We start from the raw sequence: 8,719 nt of genomic DNA on the forward strand, positions 1-8,719 counted from the left end.
GATATTAATTATTCTGTGCATTATACGTAATTCTCTACCATTCTGACCCTAATCTTTTAACTGTATTGTATCTGTTATTACAGAAGTTTTTATTTTTATAAAAATTTAGAATGTTATTTTGTCATAAGAAGTCCCTCTCTACACCAAGATCACAACTATTTTTTCCTATATTTTTCCTAAAACTTTGTTTTTTTTGTTGCATTTATGTATTACATTATTTTGTAATTTTCATGTCTAAGCCTTTACAGAATATGAAGGTTATTTTTAGTGTGATATTGGTGTTTAATGTTAAGAAATCTCAAAATTAAGAACCAACCTTTTCAATACTGTTTATTGGATAATCTGTCATTTCCCCTGTGATTTAAAATTACTGCCTTTGAGAGCAAATCTCAGTGCAAGTCTGTGTTGGGTCTTTCTGGTTTACTAATCTGTTGTCTGCCCCTGGGCTTTGCTAACTGGAAAGACAAATATCACTCTCTTTGTTGTTTCTGTAAAATTGCCTTAGTCTTTCTTGCATATTTGTTCCAATATATACATTTTATTTTATTTTTTGAGGCAGGGTCTCACTTTTTCTCCCAGGCTAGAGTACAGTGGCACGATCATAGACCACTACACTACAGCCTCAACTTCCCTGGCTCGAGTGATCCTCCTGCCTCAGCCTCCCAAGTAGCTGTGACTATAGGTGCATGCCACCACAACCAGCTAATTTTTTGTATATATTTTTAGAGAAGGGAGTCTCACTATGTTGCCCAGGCTGGTCTCGAACTCCTGAGCTCAAATGATCCTCCTACTATAGCCTCCCAAAGTGCTAGCTGTGCAGGTGTGAGCTGCTGCACCTGGCCCCATTGTATGAATTTTAGAATCAGCTTGTTAAGTTTCAGAATTCTTACTGGAATTTTGTTGGGGTTACTTGAGTTTATGGATAAATTTAAGGGAAACTGACATCTTTATCATATAGTCTTCCTACCAAGGCACATTGCTCTACTCTCAATTCAGGTCATCTTTTATGTCTTTCAGGAAAGTTTAATGGTTTTCTCTGGTTAAAGTCTGGTCTATTTCTTGTTGAATGTATTCCTAGGTATATTATAGGTTTTGCTATTAACTGTGAACAGGTTGCCTTCTGCTCCTATTTGTTTGGCCCTTGTTTTTTCATATCCCATTTCAACCTGTTTACTAATCACTGTACTTGATTCACAGACACACACAAAGTAAACGTTCTCCCTCCCTGGGCACAAACATTTGAGCACAGCCAAACGCACAGAGGTAGCATGATTGGCTGAAAACAAATTAGAATCCTTTCAAATTATACTTTAATCAAACAAGTAAAATGTGCATACATTCTCCTTTTTAAAAGTAGCACGGTATAAACATAACTGTCATCCCCTTTGGCCACCCTCTGAAGTCCTCATTTCCCACCGGCTCCACAGTTTTATGTGTCTCCATCCACAGTGACACATAGTCCTGACGTGTTTTCAATGAGTCATACCACATTATAGGGATTTTACTATAAGCTGCAGGGTTCACTCAGTCTTACATTTTTACACTATACTCATATTGATATATATAGCTTTTGCCTTTAATAGCTATATTGTATTCATTCCCATGAATGTAACACATTTATCTTCTGTAAGCTTCATGGACAAGTTAATTGCTTCCCTTTCTCTCCTCCATCATGAGCAGTGCTGCAGAAACCACACTGCATGTTGCTCTGTGGTGGGATCTCTCTGGGAGTGATTGAGAAATGGAATGTTGGGTCTCAAGATGTCCACAGTTTTAGTTTTAGCAGATACTACCAAAGTGTCCTCCATGATTTCTAAACCATTTAAGCTTCCAGTCAGGGGGTATGAGAGGGCTCTCTCTAATCCCCACATCCATAAGCAGTTGTTTTAAATATTTGCCAATCTCATGGGTGAAAAATTGAATCCTTTTAAAAATTTGTATTTTCCTGTTTGCTTGTGAGATTTTCATATGCATATTAGGCATTTGTATTTTTTCTGAATTGTCTGTTTTTTTAAACATCAGGTTGTCTTTATCTCACTGGTTTGTGGAATTTTCTAATGTAATCTGGATATTGATCTTTTGTGGATATGTGACACATATTTTCTTCCAGCTTGTCATTGCCTTTAACTCTTTGTAGAACCTTTTGCTAGACAGAAGTTATCAGTTTGGACATAATCCGATTTATCAATCTCTTCTTTTGATCGTTTTTATACAGATACCATGTTTAGTCCTTCCCTACTCCTAAGATTTAAATATATTATTTCTTCTTTTCTAATAATTTTATAATTTTGTTTTTATTTGGTTCTTTAATGCATCTGGAATATATTTTGATGATCACATTGAGAAATGATCTAACCTTTCTCCAAACGGGCAGCCAAGTATCACAATATGAGGGGTTAACTAGTTCTTCCTTTCCCCTCTGAGGTTAAACTCCCTCATATTCTGAGTCACGTTGGCTAGGTGGGTCTGAAGCCCCTGTTTTTCCCACTAGTCTGTTTATTCCTTTCAGTACCAGACTATTTTATTTGCCATTCCACCTTTTGATACCTGTGAAGTCAAATGCCATGTTTCATTGTGCTTCCTTCTCAGCTGTCTTAGCTAACTAGTACCGCACATTAACTCCTCCACATGAATTTTAAAGCCTGCTTGTCATGTTGGAGAAATTGACATCAATATAATACCGAGGCTTTGAATTCATGAATACGGTAGAGCTCCACATTTATTCTTATTTATCTTGTATGTCCTTCACTCACACACTATTGTTCTCCCCATAAAGAACTTGCCCATTTCCTAATGGGTTTATTCCTATAGTTTTTATTATTGTTGTGAATGAGTTCTCTCCAACCCCCTTTTTTGTTTTGCTTTTGCTTCCTACATTTCTTTTTTCATCTACTTACTAATCACTCTACTTTATTCACAGGCACACACAAAGTAAATGTTCCTCGTCCCTAGGCACAAACACACAAGCACAGCCAAACACACGGAGCCCACATAAATGACTGAAAATGAATAGCCATTAAAAAAAAAATTGAAGTCTAATGACACAAGCGAAACATGAATACATTCCCCTTTTTACAAAAGAGAGCATTGTGGATGACGCTAGAGTCCTTTTTGGCCACCCACTGCCACCCTATTCCCTTCCTCCTCTCCAACGGTAACCACTGTCATGGACTCAATGTGTACTTTTCTAGACCTTTCTAAAAACTTACAAATACATAGATAGGTACCCAAAGGAAATATATGGTATAGTTGTCTCAAATAATGAAAATTTTGTTTTTCCTTTCTAGTTTTTATTAATATCCAACTTTTGTATTGACCTGAATTTTACTATGGTTACAGAATAGAATGTCAGCGTTATCATCTGTCACAATGTGAAAGTAAAGATATAAAAGTTGAGAGGTAGCAATGGAGGGAGGAGGGTAGGAAGGCTGACAGGGACAATAGTGGGGAGGCAAGAGCTTCAGTAGACACGTGGTAGAACAAGGAATGAAGGGCCAAGTAGGTTTCTTAAAAAGATAACCAACAGAAGTACTTAAGAGGAGAAGTAAGGATAGAGGGGAGTAGTTTCCAAGGGACCCAATGCCTAATCCACCGAGACATCAGTGGATCTTATGAACTAGAAATAGGTCATAGCAGATGCTGTCTAGAGAACTCCCGTGACCCAAGTTTGACTTGGGACTTGAAAGGGGATATCTTCGTGCAGCTTCAGGGAAACACTTTCCTCCCTAATTAAAGAGATGCACTTGGGGCCAGGCACAGTGGCTCTCCCCTGTAGCCCCAGGCACTTTGAGAGGCTGAGGTGGGCAGATCGCTTGAGCCCAGGAGTTTGAGACCAGCCTGGGCAACATTGTGAAACCCCATCTCTACAAAAAATATAAAAGCCAGGCGTGGTGGCATGCACCTGTCGTCCCAGCTGCTCAAGAGGCTGAAGTGAGGAGATTGCTTTAGCCTGGGAGGCTGAGGCTACAGTGAGCTGTTATCCTGCCATTGCACTCCAGCCTGGACGGCAGAGTGAGACCATGTCTCAAAAAAAAAAAAGAGAGAGAGAGAGAGATGTACTTGGAGAGGTTTCTTGGCTGCCCCCTTTCTTTCTGCCTAGGTGCTGTTGAGTGAAAACGTGATGCCTGGAGCCCTGACAGCTATCTTGTGACCAGGAGGGGAAGGCCCGGAGACCTGTGGCTCTCGGCTTACTCAGATCTCAGCTACCGGGAACCACTGACTTGAACTTTCATGACTTGAAATAAATGTTCTTGTTGTGTAGCCACTCTTAGGTGATCTGTTACATTCTGGTGAAAGCGTCCTTCCTAATACAAACAACCTGCGAGCTTAGAGGTAGGGGACAACCTCCAGGAGCAGAGATCACACACTCTGGAGTAAGAGTTTGGGGTTGGGAGAGGGCCCATCCCAAACTTGCTGCTCTTCATCAAAAGCCCTCCGATTCTCTTGGATTTTTTTAAAAACGATATGCATGGATTACTTGAATAGAAATAGAAGTTAAAAAAAAAAATCTGATAAGCTGGGCATGTCGTGCACCTGTATTCCCACCTACTTGGGAGACTGAGGCGGGAGGATCTCCTGAGCCCAGGAGCTCAAGGCTGCAATGCACTATGATCGTGCCTGTGAATAGCCACTGCATTCCAGCCTGGTCCACAGAGACAAGACGCTGTCCCTAAAAACAATTTTGATAAGAAGTGTGTTAAGATGTGAACAGTGGTTGCCTCTGGGTACCTTTGGGTACTTTGCGATTTTCTAAGATGTTGTCAAATACTCTTAAGGGCTGACATGTAAGAGAGGTTAAGTTTTTGACACCGGAAAAGAAAAGGCCCACAGCTGGTGAGACTGCCCAGTGAAATCCTAGATGGATTCAAGGGGCGTTAGAGCTGGGGATGAGGAGCAAACTGTGTGGTGGATGTGAGATCTACCTGATCCTGGAGAGGGCCAGCAACCTTCCTGGGTTCTTCAGGGAACTGCAGGGAGTCCAGCTGATTTGGGACACACAGGGTTGGGGGCATGGGTGTGGCAGGAGGGAGAGCAGTGACAGATCAGGCTGGCCGAACGTGCATTGCTGCTGTGTCATGACAAGGAGTGAGTCAAGGGTAATGGGGAACCAGTGGCTGTTTTTTTGGTTTTTTGGGGGTTTTTTTTTGCGAGACAGAGCCTCACCCTGTCCCCCAGGCTGGAGTGCAGTGGTGCAATCTCCACTCACTGCAATGTCTGCCTCCCGTGTCAGCGATTCTCCTGCCTCAGTCTCCAGAGTATCTGGGATTACAGGCGTGTGCCACCATACCCAGTTAATTTTTATATTTTTAGTGGAGACGGGGTTTCACCATGTTGGCCAGGATGGTCTCGAACTCCTGACCTCGGGTGATCTGCCCGTCTTGGCCTCTCAAAGTGCTGGGATTACAGGCATGAGCCACTGTGCCCAGCTGTGGCTGTTCTTAAGCAGGGAGACAGGTGTGATCACTTTCATTTAGTCAAGTTTCTTTTCTTTGCCAGTGAAAGAAGCTCAACTCAAACCAGCTCAGGCACAGAGTGAACTTAACTGGCTTCTATAAGCAAACCACAAGCCAGGCTAGTTTCAGCTGATCTTCCAGTCCCCTGGGGCCAGGGACTCGACTGGCAGCCTGCCCCTCTCCCCTCTCCCATCTCCATGTCTCCACGTCTCTCTGCCTGGCAGCTCCCTCTCTCGGGCATGCTTCTTCCACACACTGGCATTCGTGACTACCAAGGTTTCACGTCTCTCAGGTTCATGACCACGAAGAGACCAAGGTGGGATTGCAGGAACTTGGTTAAGAGGCAGGGCTACTTGCTTACTCACTGTTTCATCTAATTTCTGCCTTCAGTGTCCTCACCTGGGAAACGGGGATTAAAAACTGCACCAGCCTAGTGTTGTGAGGGTCAAAGGAGATGATGCCCGTCAGGTACTCAGCTCGGGGATCGACACTAAGTGCTCTGTAAATGTTAGTTATGAGCTCTCTCCGTTCCCAAGTCGAGAAATCTGCAGAAAGGCTTCCATTGGCCCAGTTGAGTTGGGGCTCACTTCTGGCAAATCAATAATGGCCATTAAGGTGGTTTGCATAACAAATAAGAAGGTGAATTTCAAAACAAATAGGGTGGGGTGCAGAATGATTTCCCAGAAAGCTTGGCACAGTTCTAGGTGAAGAACAGAGGTCATCCCTCATCTGCCAGCAGAAAAGGGTTTGATCAGGCCCCAACAGCCTGGAGGCAGGGAAATACCCAAGAGGCACCACAGTTGTCCAGGTGAGAAATGGCACAGACCTGAGCTGAGCAACAGTGCAGAGACAGAGGAGGCGGAGCCAAGAGAAATTTTGGAGGTAGAAATAGGGGTCACGGTGCGAAGTGCACCAGAGAGATGAGAGAGAAAGAAAGGTAGAAGGTGGCCCCAGGTGCTAGCCCAGAAACCTACAAACAGAGCCTCTTGAAAACGTCACTTCATTACTCAAGTTCACTCTTCCCACCACCACCACCACTCCATTCTGCTTGGCAGCACAAACTTAGTTGAAGGTAAACACAGCCACATCTGGGCATTTCCAAAGTCTCTCTTAAGTAGATTCTTGGTCCACTTCCAGCTTCTCTGCTTCCCACTGCTCCTTCTCCTTGTGGGTGGTCGGCGTTCTGGGAGCTTCTATTCTGACCTGGCACCAGGGCATGCAGGTGATCCAGGCCTGCCAGCAACTATCCACTGCCATCCACTGAGCCACGGAATGCCTGCTGAATCCTTGTCCTGACCACGAGGCACCTCCAAGTCCACTTGCTACACTCACCCTCTTCTGTACACCCTCACCACTAACACCATGTTACAAAGACAAACAGGATCCTGGAGGACACCTCCAGGCCACCTTCTCCCACCAGGGCTCCTCAGCCTCTCCATCCAATGCCAGGAGCTTTTTGTCTCCCAGGCAACATCTGAGGAGCCAGGCAACAGTCCCCTTCCGCTCTGGGCTACCTCAAATTTATTCTGGGAGCTCTAGTATCTACTGTTAGCTACATCTGTATGTGATTCCTCTCCTCCCAGTAGTTGTCAAACTTTTATTTCCTTTTAGGCAGAAAAACAACTTCTGCATTCTTCCCTGTTTACCATTCTGGCATCAGTTTCAAGTGCTCAGTCTCAAGTGCTTGAGAGCTCTTTCCTCTTTACAAAAGCCCAGCTATGCAACCAAGCACCCTGTCTGTCTCTGCTGTAGGTTTCAAGAGACTCTTTGAAACTACTGACCATCTTTCTCACTGCATTCATGCTGCAGCAACCCAAATCCTGCAAAGCTCTGACTGAATCAGGAACCAGTGACCTTGGTAGTTAGTCTCCAAAGACGGCCACCGCCCATACTTGCCCACCTGTTATACATATCATACTCCTCATATCAGGAAGAGAAGTGTAACTCCCTCCCCATGAATCTATCCTGGCCTTAGTGACTTTCTTGGCCAGTCGAATATAGCAGAAGGGACATTCTGGGAATTGTAAGGCTAGGTCACAGGAAGCCTTGTAGCCTCTGCCAGGATCTTGCAATGCTTGGCCTTGGAACACTCCTTGCAAACCGGCTGCCATGCTATGAGAAGTCCAAGCCTGTGGTGAATCCACATGTGGGCACTCCAGTCGACGGCCTCAGCAAGCCCCCAGCCAACTGTGAAAGAGCCTTCTCATGACTCCAGCCCCAGCTGCCATCTGACCGCAGCTGCATGAAACACAAGAATCACCTTGTTGAGCCCTATCAGCCCCAGAACCATGAGGAATAATAAACCGTGTTCTTGGGGTTTTGTTGTTGTTGTTTGTGAGACAGGGTCTTGCTGTGTCATCTAGCCTGGAGTACAGTGGCACAATCATGGCTCACTGCAGGCTCGGACCTCCTAAGCTCAGGCGATCCTCCCACCTCAGCCTCCTTGCAACTATAGATGTGCACCACACCTGGCTAACTTTTGTATTTTCTATGGAGAGGGGGCTTCCCCATGTTTCCATGGCTGGTCTCAAACTCCTGAACTCAAGTATTTTGCCTGCCTCGGCCTCCCAAAGCGCTGGGATTACAGGCGTGAGCCACTGCACCCAGCCAATAAATTGTGTTTGTACGCCACTAATCTTTGGGGTAGTTTGTTGTGCAGCAACACGGTGATGGGCAAGGAAATGTGGGGGAGGGAGGGGGGAAGCACATCAAATAATATATAAAATATGATCCTACCACACAGCATTTAAATGTTCCACCATAGTGCAGTACGGTAAGTGCAGTAATGAACCATAAATATGCACAGAACTTTCCAGAAGAGGTGACCATTGGTCTGACTTCTTAGAGATGAGCAGGAATGAGCAAGGTAGAAGGGACTGGAAGGACATTTCAAACAGAGGAAGCAGCACAAGCATAGCCCTAGGAAGGAGAAGCAGCAAGAGTGAGCTGGAGGGAATTTGCTGTTCCTGGACTATAGGAAAAGAAGGAGAGGGCTGGGCACGGCAGCTCACACCTGTAGTCCCAGCACTTTGGGAGGCTGAGGTGGGCGGATCACGAGGTCAGGAGCTTGAGACCAGCCTGGCCAATACGGCGAAACCCTGTCTCTACTAAAAAAACACAAAAATTAGCCAGGCATGGTGGTGCACGCCTGTAGTCCCAGCTACTCAGGAGGCTGAGGCAGGAGAATGGTTTGAACCCAGGAGGTAGACGTTGCAGTGAGCTGAGATTGCCCTGCAGCCTGGGTGACAGAGTGAGACTCTGTCTCA

This window comes from Cebus imitator, unplaced genomic scaffold (assembly GCF_001604975.1).
Source record: "Cebus imitator isolate Cc_AM_T3 unplaced genomic scaffold, Cebus_imitator-1.0 Scaffold18, whole genome shotgun sequence".
NCBI classification, from domain to species: Eukaryota; Metazoa; Chordata; class Mammalia; order Primates; family Cebidae; genus Cebus; species Cebus imitator.